The 10,789-nt window shown below is 41.5% G+C and overlaps 1 protein-coding gene across 1 annotated transcript in view; it reads right to left on the bottom strand.

Annotated features, from left to right (window-relative positions):
- LOC103661005 (zinc finger protein 573) overlaps positions 1 to 2,708 on the bottom strand; it is a 64,719-nt gene extending 62,011 nt beyond the window's left edge. Inside the window, exon 1 of the mRNA XM_040633907.1 lies at positions 2,677 to 2,708. The gene's annotated coding sequence lies outside the window, so the exon portion shown is untranslated. The remainder of the gene's footprint in view (positions 1 to 2,676) is intronic.
- Between the last annotated feature and the right edge of the window lie 8,081 nt (positions 2,709 to 10,789).

Genomic DNA, 10,789 nt, shown 5'->3' with positions numbered 1-10,789 from the left:
GGGAAGTAATGACTTCACATCAGTTCCAAGAACAAAAGCCACCTATGGGTGATGGGAAGCCGACTTATTAAATACCAGGCTATGCTTATAGGTATGCCTAAAATAATGCTTAAAACCTGTCAGACTTTAAACCCAGCTACCCTTAAGCCTGGACCTGACCATTGTACTTTTATAGAGCATAACTGTTCAGAGGTTATTGATCTTGTTTATTCTAGTCAACCAGATTTAAGATGTCCCTATTGAAAATACAGAGGATGATTGGTTCACCGATGGTAATAGTTTCATGGAAAAGAGGGGTAAGAAAAACTGGGTATGCTATCGTCACGTCTAACTCAAGGTTGAGGGCAAAGCCCTGTCAGCAAACATGCCTGCCCCAAAGCAGAATTAATAGCTCCCACCCATGCTTTGCAACTGGCAAAAGCCTTAAAAATATTTATACTGACTTGAAATATATTTCCCTCATCCTCCATGCTCATGGTGCCATTTGGAAAAAAAGGGGATTATTATCAAGCCATAACTCCCGAATCAAATATGGGCCTGAAATCATTGTATGTATGGCCCTCCAAAACCAAGTAGTCCTTGAAATCCTGACTGCAGTTTCAGGGAGGCCCAGTATTATATGACTGGCTCCTGGCTGGGACCCAGTGGCTCTGCAACTTAACCTGTGTCCATAGCTTCCTCCTTGCTGGATAAGCCACTGTACTCTGGGTTTTGCCTGGATGCATGAATGCATTATTAAAACTATTACCAACCCAGCCAACCTTCCAAATTTAAAACCATGGTGGACATGTTTTGTGTTACATTGGTATGACCATGTTTTGTGTTACATTGGTATGACCACCTAGCATCTATCTTTTTTTTTTTTTTAAGATTTATTTATTTATTTATTTGACAGAGACGGCCAGCAAGAGAGGGAACACAAGCAGGGGGAGTAGGAGAGGAAGAAGCAGGCTCCTAGTGGAGGAGCCTGATGTGGGGCTCGATCCCACAACGCTGGGATCACGCCCTGAGCCGAAGGCAGATGCTTAACGACTGCGCCACCCAGGCGTCCCCACCTAGCGTCTATCTTTGTTACCTCTTTGAGACTGGAGAATGTTGTTTGGCACATGGAAGTTCTCAATAAATACATGGTCAAAGCCCTCAAGTGAAACTCTACAGAACAGAGTGATGTTAAATGTTTTTAACTGCTATACAAGGTGAAATATGTGGTAGCATAAAAACAATGCTGTGTATAAAGTCCAGATTACCACAAAATACTTCTGGGTTTCTAACTGACATAAATACTTAAATTGGCACTTTATCTCTTTCCTTTAGTGATTGCTTTAAACTCCTGGACTGGAGGAAAATTATCAAAGGTTAACTATCAAAGATCCTTTATTCAGATCTCTCCTTATAATATTAACCTTCTTTTGTCATGTCTGATGTCTCCCTGCCTAGTGCCAAAACTCCTTCACCGCCGTAACTTCCAGCTAACAGATAATAAATACCTTCTACTCAAGGAGGTTCATCCATGTTGTCTACGTTGGATTCAGCTGCCTCCCCTTTCATAACTCCCCTGTATGTTCCCCAACTGACCAATGTTGACCCATAGGGAGTCTACGCCCCTATTCAGCAGGAAGAAGTTACAGAAGATGAGACCTTCCACCTTCAACAACCTTAAAGATTTAAGGGTCAAAATTGTTCAGGGGGGAAATGATGAGGGAACGGAAGGCAAGCTGAAGACAAAGCAGAAGCTGACACCCTGCAACCCCCCCACCCACGGGATGTATGCAACATTCCTCAGGCACTCCTGGCTGCCCTAAAGGACAAAGAAACAGTCCTTACTACCTACAGCCCATTGACAAGTGCTTCAAACAGGCATGGTGACATTCCTCTAGGAACTCAGCTGCCTCAATGTTAATACTTTGCTAAGGGCAAAAGGCAGTCCTAGCCTGACCCCTCCCCTCCACCAAGATCCTGTAAGTCTACTTTAACATATAAAAATTCCTTTGGAAACTTCCTTTATCTCTAACCCCCCAAGAGACATATTGGCAATCATCCCCCAAGCATATGGCCCACCGATATACATCTGAAGGGTCTCATGACTCAGGTTTTATTAGACAGCAATGAATGACCTTTTCCCAACAACAGCTAGCCCCCTCAAGGTCCTGGAAACCTTGCTTCCAGAATTCCTTAGAGACTTACGCTATCCCTAACCCCCTCCCAACTTGAAGGTATATAATGGACCACTCCTCACAACCCCGGGGCAGCAGCTCTTTCTGCCCACAGGTCCTGTTCCCGTGCTTTAATAAACCACCATTTTGCACCAAAGACGCCTCAAGAATTCTTTCTTGGTCGCGGGCTCCGGACCCCACCCCACTGAACCTCGCGTATAGTCCCCAACCTCATCAACTTCACAAGCGCACCTACTGTAGCGGAGGCACATTTCCACGCGCACGCGCACGCACACACACACACAACAGGCTTCCCCTCTCCCCATCTGTTCCTACAGACACACACCACCCTCCTCTATGGTGCTTGAACCGCAGGCCTGAGAGCACGGTAACAACTGACCACCCCTATTACCGGCTTCCAGGCTTTAAAGACTTCCTCCCCCACCCCGGATTAACTTGGTTGTCCAAAACCCAGCCTGTCCGCACCCTGTGCCACTTACATACTGAGACGAGTTCAACTCACCAAGCGCAGCGCGAGAACCGCGTGAAAATGGAAGGGACGCCAAAGAACCTCTGTGACGCTGCCCTCTGGGAAATGTAGTTCGAGCCTGAATGTCCGTGGCCGCGGTAGCTTGTGGGAAAAGTAGCTGGAATTCCCAGAATCCTTGCTGGAGTGCTAGTTGGCTGCGGGGACCTTGCTGCGCGGGCTGCTGTAGGACTGTCGCTCTAAGGAGTGCGCCCCGCAAGGGCTGGTATGGTGGCAGGGAAACAGAAGAGGGCGCGGTGCGCGCGTCCTGGTGGTCCAGATCAGGCTAGAAGGCAGGGCAGGGCAGTCCGGAACTGGCGCTTGTCCGAAGCCTCAGGCCTGTGGGTGCAGAGCCTCAAGGTAGGGTCACTGGTGCGGCCCCAGGGCCATGGCGGGGACTCTGGTGCAGCATTCCCCTAAGGTAGCTGCAGCCTGGTGATAACATACGGGAAAGTAACTTTTGGTACTGCCGGGAATGGGCTGGTTTTCTCAACACACCGTGTTAGCTACATTTAATAATGGTGAGTAGGAGTGAAGTAATATTAATTTAATACTGTACATTAGGAAAAATTCAACGCTGATTGAATAATTAAATGTAAAAGTAATCTGGTGATAATCTTGTCTATGTTTTGTAATACTGGTTTAGGAATAGATTTTTCAAGCATAACCAAAGAGAGAAATGCTATATAAGTATTAAGATTTGACTGGATGATTATTTGTCAGACCTCCAACTTAGTTCTCCTTCAATACTGTGTTGGGCATTCTTGTCTTCTGCCTCTCCTTATAAACCTTAGTATCAGTCTCTTGATCTCCACAAAATAGCTAGCAAGGATTTTGTTGTTTCATGTTTTTATGATGAAAGGGTGTTGAATTTTGTTAAATAATTTTCTGATCAGTTGAGATGATCATGCATTTTTCTTTTTTCAGCTCTAACCCTGTTTTTATGCAAGAATCATGTTGATGTAGAGGAAGTGTAGGGGTGGGAAAGAATTTTAGGTCTTAGTCTCTCAGTTTGCCTGCAACTGTGGAGCTGTGACCTGCACAAGTTCGTCTCAGGTCCTTTCCTCCCTCAACCCGTTAGGTGACAGTAGAGAAGGCTGGGTATTTCCCTTCCTCCACGTTGGTTAGTCTCTGGTAAATTAGTTTCCTTTGGGGGCAGGTGGACAGCAGACTATCTAAAATATTTCAAAATGGTTATTTTCGCCTCTCCCTGTTAGAAGCGTGAGGGGGATTTCTTCTGATCTTCATTCTGAGGAAGTGGTGGTGTTTTTAGAGGTTCAACTCAAGAAAGTGAGGGCCTGTAGGAGTTTTTAACTTTCAAGATGATCCACACTCAGTTTCCAGCAGTTCATCAATTCCTACCAGTTCCTGGCTCTAGCAGCTTCTCTTTTAGGTTATCTGTGATTCTCTTTGCCTGTCTCTCCAGTTCTCAGACCATTTGTTTGCCCTCTGACCTCAATTCTCTGAGGAAAATAAGAATTATTAATTTTCAGTTTGCTTAGCTTTTTTTTTTTTTTAAAGATTTTATTTATTTATTTATTTGACAGAGAGAGACAGCCAGCGAGAGAGAGAACACAAGCAGGGGGAGTGGGAGAGGAAGAAGCAGGCTCTTAGTGGAGGAGCCTGATGTGGGGCTCGATCCCACAACACCGGGATCACGCCCTGAGCCGAAGGCAGACGCTTAACGGCTGCGCCACCCAGGCACCCCTGCTTAGCTTTTTTTCTTGCTGTGAGGATAGTAGTGATTACTTACAAGCTTTTTCCATTTTGGAGCAAAAAAGCAGAAGCCCTCCTGATTTTGTAATAGTAACTTCTGTGCAATATGCATACCTAAAAGCACATATAGCCTGAGTACTGCTGAATGGATTTTCTGAAACTGAACACATCCATTTATTTAACTAGTATCCAGATCAAGAAACAAGTCATTACCAGCCTCCCAAAGTACATCTTCATGCTCTCTTCTGTTTTCTTTCTCCTTCTCCAGGAATGATCACTATCCAAATTTCTAACAGCAAAGACTGGTTTAGCAATCTTTCTGTTTTATATCAGTGGAATTACACAGTATATACTCTTGCATCTGAATTCTCTTGCCCAACGTTATTTGTGTGATTCCCTGATTGCATGTTGTTGCATGTAGTTCTAGGTTATTTACTGATGTAGGAAGTGTTGGGGTTTAGAGCTGATGACCAAGAAAGAATTCTTGAGATATCTTCAGTGTAAAAAGGTGGTTTTACTAAAGTATGGGGGCAAGACCCATGGGCAGAAAGAGCTGCACTGGGGTTATGAGGAGTGACTGATTATATACTTTCAAGTTGGAGGGGTTTACGGATAGCATAAGTCTCTAAGGAATTTTGGAAGCAGGGTTTCCAGAACCTTGTTAGGAAAAGCTCGTTTATTATTGTCTAATAAAACCTTAGTCATGAGACCCTTCAGATGTATATCAGTGGGCCATATGCTTGGGGGATGATTGCCAACATATATCTTGGGGGGTAGCGATAAAGGAAGTTTCCAAAGGAATTTTTATATGTTATGTAAGACTTACAGGATCTGGGGGGTTCGACTAAGATTGCCTTTTGCCCTTAGCAAAGTGTCAACATCGAGGCAGCTGAGCTCCTAGAGGAAGATCTCTCTACCTGTTTCAAGGTCTTGTCAATGGGCTATAGGCAGTAAGAAATTTGATTTTTTCTTTTGCCTTTGCTTCCCACATTATTTATTCATTTTTGTGTCAAAATGCTGCATTTATTTTTCCTTGTATAAACATGCCACACTTACTTTCCCATTTCTGTCAGATGAACAGAGAGACAGAGTGAGAGAGAAAACAAGGTAGGAATGAAAATTGGGTCACTCTTAATCCTGCAGACATTAAAAAGATAATGAAAGGATTTTGTACACAGTTTATACCAATACATTTGAAAATTTATATGAAACAGACAAATTCCTAGTAATAAACAATAAACCAACTTTGCTGGGGGATAATAGGCAATGTGAAGAGTCCTATACCTGGTAATGAAATTGAATCCATTACTACAACCCTTTCCAATAGATAGTTCAGGCTCACATGACTTCATTCTACCAATGATTTAAGGAAAAAAGCCCACTTATACAAAGTTTCAAGAGAATTGATAAATGTTGGAACACACTGCAGTTTATTTTATGAAGTGAAGCAAACATGGATACTGAAACTTTATAAGGACATTCAAGAGAAAGGAAATTTATAGGTCACTCTCACTGATGAAAACAGATATTCAAAACAAAATAATAATAAATCCTGGAATATATGAAAAGGATAATATATCATGACTAAATTCGGAATATTGTCAGAGTACAGGTAGGTTTAACATTTGAAAATCAGTGTAATTTAGCACATTAATGAAGTAGAATCATCATATATTCTCACATGAATAGATGGAGAAAAGACATTTCATAGAACTTATCCTTTGAGCAAAGACAAAAAATAGGAACTTCCTCAGTCATATAAAGGTATGTATAAAACTCCTGGAGAAAACAGCCTTCTTAATGGTGAAAGCTTTCCACTGGCATCTAAGAATGAGACAAAGATACTTGCTCTCAAGCTTTCTATTTAATATTGTAATCGAGATTCTTACTAATTCAATAAGGCAAGAAAAAAAGGTGCAGTGACTTGAAAGAAAAAAGTTATTATTTACAGATATGATTGTGTTCATAGAAAATCCTAAAGAATATATAACTTATCAATTCTTTTTTTCCTCCATATTTTTTCATTATTTCCCCCAGGAGCCTTTAAGATATTTTGCCCCTAATCATTATCCCTGTCCCCATGAAATCTTAATATAACATACATATCTTTTTATGTACTATGCTGCTTTGAAGGGCCACAAACCAGAGCTGTCTTAAGATTTTTTTTTATCCTCCAAGAACCAATTTTGCCCCTTTAGGAGTGTTGTCACACTGTTGGGAATGCATGAAATAATTAATAATTATCAGACGAGACTGCTTGATAGCCTTCTACAATTAAATAAGCAACTTTTCACCTGAGGGCAGGTCCCAGGCAGTGCCACATAAGACAGCTAAAAGTCAGCAGCTATAACTGGTGTGAAGAACTACAGGCTGTCCTTCAGCAGAACTATAATAGCAGGAAAATAGAGGGGAGGAAAAGGGAGAGAATTCCACAAAGGAGAAAGAGCAGGGGCAAATTCTTTGTATAAATTGTCCAAATCTCTGAATGACTCCTGAACTATGCATGTGTGGGGCTGAGTCTTTACAGCCCAGCTAATGCTAAAAGAAAATTCAGATTCTTAAAACAAGGACAGAGTTTGAGATCAAGTCCAACAAAGTTGTACAAACAAAAAATTCAACATCCTTCAGATGAATATAGCAAAATCCAGTCTTTAAAACACCATTTACAATGTCAAGGATATAATGCAAAATTGCTAGATAATGGAAGAAACAGAAAGATGTTGCCCATATTTAAAGGAAAAGGAAATTGGTGGAGACCAACCCCAACACGGCCCCATTGCTAGAATTAGCAGATCAATGCTAAATCACAGAGTGTTTAAAAGCTTTTTAAAACACCCATTATACTTATGCTCAAGGATGTAAAATATGCTTATAATGAATGAACAGATAGGGTAGAAAGATAACGTATTAAAAAGAACTTAATGAATTTCTAGAGCTAAAAATAGCGTATTTGAAAAATATTTCATTGGATGGGCTTGCCAGCAGATGGGCTTTGCTGGGAAAAGACAAAAGAAAGTCAGCAAACTTATGGATCAGTAGAAATTGTCTAAACTGAAGAACAGAGAAAAAAGATTTTCAAAAAATTAATATTCTCCTCAGTTACCTGTAGGATAATATAAAAATGTAAAAAATTTTAAAGTATTAATAGGTGAAATTTTATAGATCTGTATGAAAATTATTAAGAACTACCCTATGATCCAGCAATTGCCCTATTAGGTATTTACCCAAGGGATACAAAAATACTGATTTGAAGAAATACATGCGTCCGATGTTTATAGCAGCCTTATCAACAATAGCCAAATTATAGAAAGAGCCCAAATGTCCATCAACTGATGAATGAATAAAGAAGATGTGACTTACATATATAGGGGCGCCTGGGTGGCTCAGTCAGTTGGGTGTCTGCCTTCGGCTAGGGTTGTGATCCTGGGGACCTGGGATCGAGCCCTGTGCCAGGCTCCCTGCTCAGGAGGGAGTCTGCATCTCCCTCTCCCTCTGCCCCTTCCCCATTCATGCTCGCTCTCTCTCTCTCTCTCTCTCAAATAAAATCTTTAAAAAAGAAAATGTGGTTTACATCTGTGTGTGTATGTGTGTATAATGGAATATTATTCAGCCATAACAAATGAAGTCTTGCCATTTGCAATGACGCAGATGGAACTAGAGAGTATTATGCTAAGGGAAATAAGTAGTCAGAGAAAGACAAATACCATATCATTTCACTCATGTAGAATTTAAGAAACAAAACAGATGAACGTGGGGCGGGGGAAGGAGAGGCAAACCAGGAAACAGACTTTAACTATAGAAAACAAAGTGAAGGTTACTGAAAGGGAGGTGGGTGTTGGGATGGGTTAAATAGGTGCTGTGTATTAAGGAGGGCACTTGTGATGAGCAGTGGATGTTGTATGTGATGAATCACTAAATTCTACACCTGAAACGAATATTACCCTGTATGTTAACTAACTGAAATTTAAATAAAATCTTGGGGAAAAAAGTCTCCTGCCTTTTGTTTCAGGAAATTTGAGCTACTCACACTGGACTCTCTTCCCTACTATGGTAGTTATTAATGAATAAAATCTTTCTTTACCACCTGTAAGTAGCATCCTGCTTTGACAAGACCTTTTCTCTGAACACTAGTTGTATCATTGTTATGAGTAAATGTAAATGAACACTAACAAACCAAACAAAATTGTACTGTTGTAATTTGGGTAAGGGTGTCCATTAAATTCAGTAATTATATGCATACAGAGATATGTGGTAATTGATATCTTGTATTTTAAGTCTAAGGGGACAAATGTAATTAAATGCATTACTTGAGAGGAGAATGAGAGTATTGAAAACCTTGTATTTTGGTAAGTATGACAAATTCCCGGAGCTGTGACTAAAAGAACCTACCAACTAATAAAGGCAAAAGTTGGAATAATAATAATTTTGAAAATCCAATATAAAGGAGAGACAAAACATGCAACACAAAGTGAAATATAAAATGGCATGTTTAAATCAAAATATTTCAGTAGCTACATTAAATGTAAATGGTATAAATGCTGCTGTTAGGAGACAGATGTGACAGGTGGATTTAAACGTTTTGCATACAGGATCTTTTCTGCCTTGTTCTGACACCAGCACAGTCCTAAGCACTGTCGGCTCCGGCACTGAGATTTCACACCTTGGGCAGCCCTCGGCCTTGCCCAGCAGAACATCACCCCTCCAGGACCTCCACTAAAGGCTCCTCAGGTTGGCAGGCGGCTGAGTCCCAGCGGAAAGCACGCGACCGCTAAGCCCTCTGGGAAGTGTAGTCCAGCTCTCCAAGAATAACGGGACCACCAGAGCTGGGTCGTCAGTCCCTCTTTGCCACAAGACTGACCCCGAGCAAAGAACTCCGACCCACCCTGAAGTGAAATGCTTCATAGGTTTCAGCAAGTTGCCTATTGAAGCTCAGAAGAACACATTCCATGAACTGTGAAGTTGCGGCAGCAGAGCCCTCTGGAAAATGTAGTCCAGGCTGCGTCCCAAAACAGTGGAACTGAGACGCTTTCTGCCACATCTATTGCGGGAATGAAGACCATTCTCAGAATCACACTGTCGCCATTCCAGAAATGTCAACATCACTCTGAAAGGATGCACTGTTATTGTGAAGGGCCCCAGGGGAACCCTGTGAAGTGACTTCAATCACATTAATGTAGGACTCAGTCTTCTTGGAAAGAAAAAGGAGAGGCTTGGAGTTGGCAAGTGGTGGGGATATAGAAAAGAACTGGCTATTGTTCCCACTGCCTGTGTTCAGAACATGATCAAGGCATTACACTGGGCTTCCCTTACAAGATGGGGTCTGTGTATGCTCACTTCCCCCATCAGCGTTCAGGAGAATGGTTCTTGTTGAAATTTCCTGGGTGAAAAATAAATCCACAGGGTTGGGATGAGGCCAGGTGTTGCTTGATCTGTATTTCAAGCCCAGAAAGATGAGTTAAGTCTTGAAGGAAATGACATTTAACTTCTATCAAACTCAGCTGCTTGATTCAGCAAGCCACAACAGTTAAAAACAAGGATATCGGAATATTTTTGGATGGTATCTATGTTTCTGATAAAGGAACATTCAGCAGGCTGATGAGTGAGATCTGAGTTGTCCAGCTACAAAAACAGCAAGATGCCAGATGATTTTTCAGATGTATTTGTGATATTTTAAAGATGCAGTAAAAGCTGTATTGATTGAGGGGGCAGCAAAACTGACTTGGGGGGGTTGTGAAAAATCTCAGTGCCCAACCTGACCTAAATGGGGGTCACCCAGCTTGTGCCAGAGACTTTGAGGAGCACTCACCCATCCTAGGCTTGCACAGACGCATTATTTATTCTTGTAAAATAAATAAATAAAATCTTTAAAAAATAGGATTTTTAAAAGATTTTATTTATTTATTTGAAAGAGAGAGAACAAGCGGGGAGGAGAGGCAGAGGGAGAGGGAGAAGCAGACTCCCTGCTGAGCAGGGAACCTGATGTGGGGCTTGATCCCAGAACCCTGGGATCATGACCTGAGCCAAAGGCAGATGCTTAACCAACTGAGCCACCCAGGCATCCCTAAAGGAAAGATTTTTAACTGCAAATTCAATTTAATAGATATGGAGCTGCTCAGATGATCATCTTCTTCCTTTTAAAAAACCATTTTATTAAAATATGATTGACATACAAAAAGCTGTGCATATTTGGGGTGCCTGGGTGGCTCAATTGGTTGAGCCTCCAACTCTTGATATCAGTTCAGGTCTTGATCTCATGGTCATGAATTCAAGCCCCATGTTGGGCTCAAAGCTGTACATATTTAATGTATGCAACTTGATCAGTTTATATGTAAGTATATACCTGTGAAGCCATCGTACCAGTCTATGCCATGAACATGTCCATCACTTCCAAAAG

The sequence above is a fragment of the Ursus maritimus genome, unplaced genomic scaffold (genome assembly GCF_017311325.1).
Source record: "Ursus maritimus isolate PB19 unplaced genomic scaffold, ASM1731132v1 scaffold_19, whole genome shotgun sequence".
NCBI classification, from domain to species: Eukaryota; Metazoa; Chordata; class Mammalia; order Carnivora; family Ursidae; genus Ursus; species Ursus maritimus.
The sequence above is the reverse complement of the archived record's forward strand: the minus strand, read 5'-3'. Positions and strand labels throughout refer to the sequence as shown.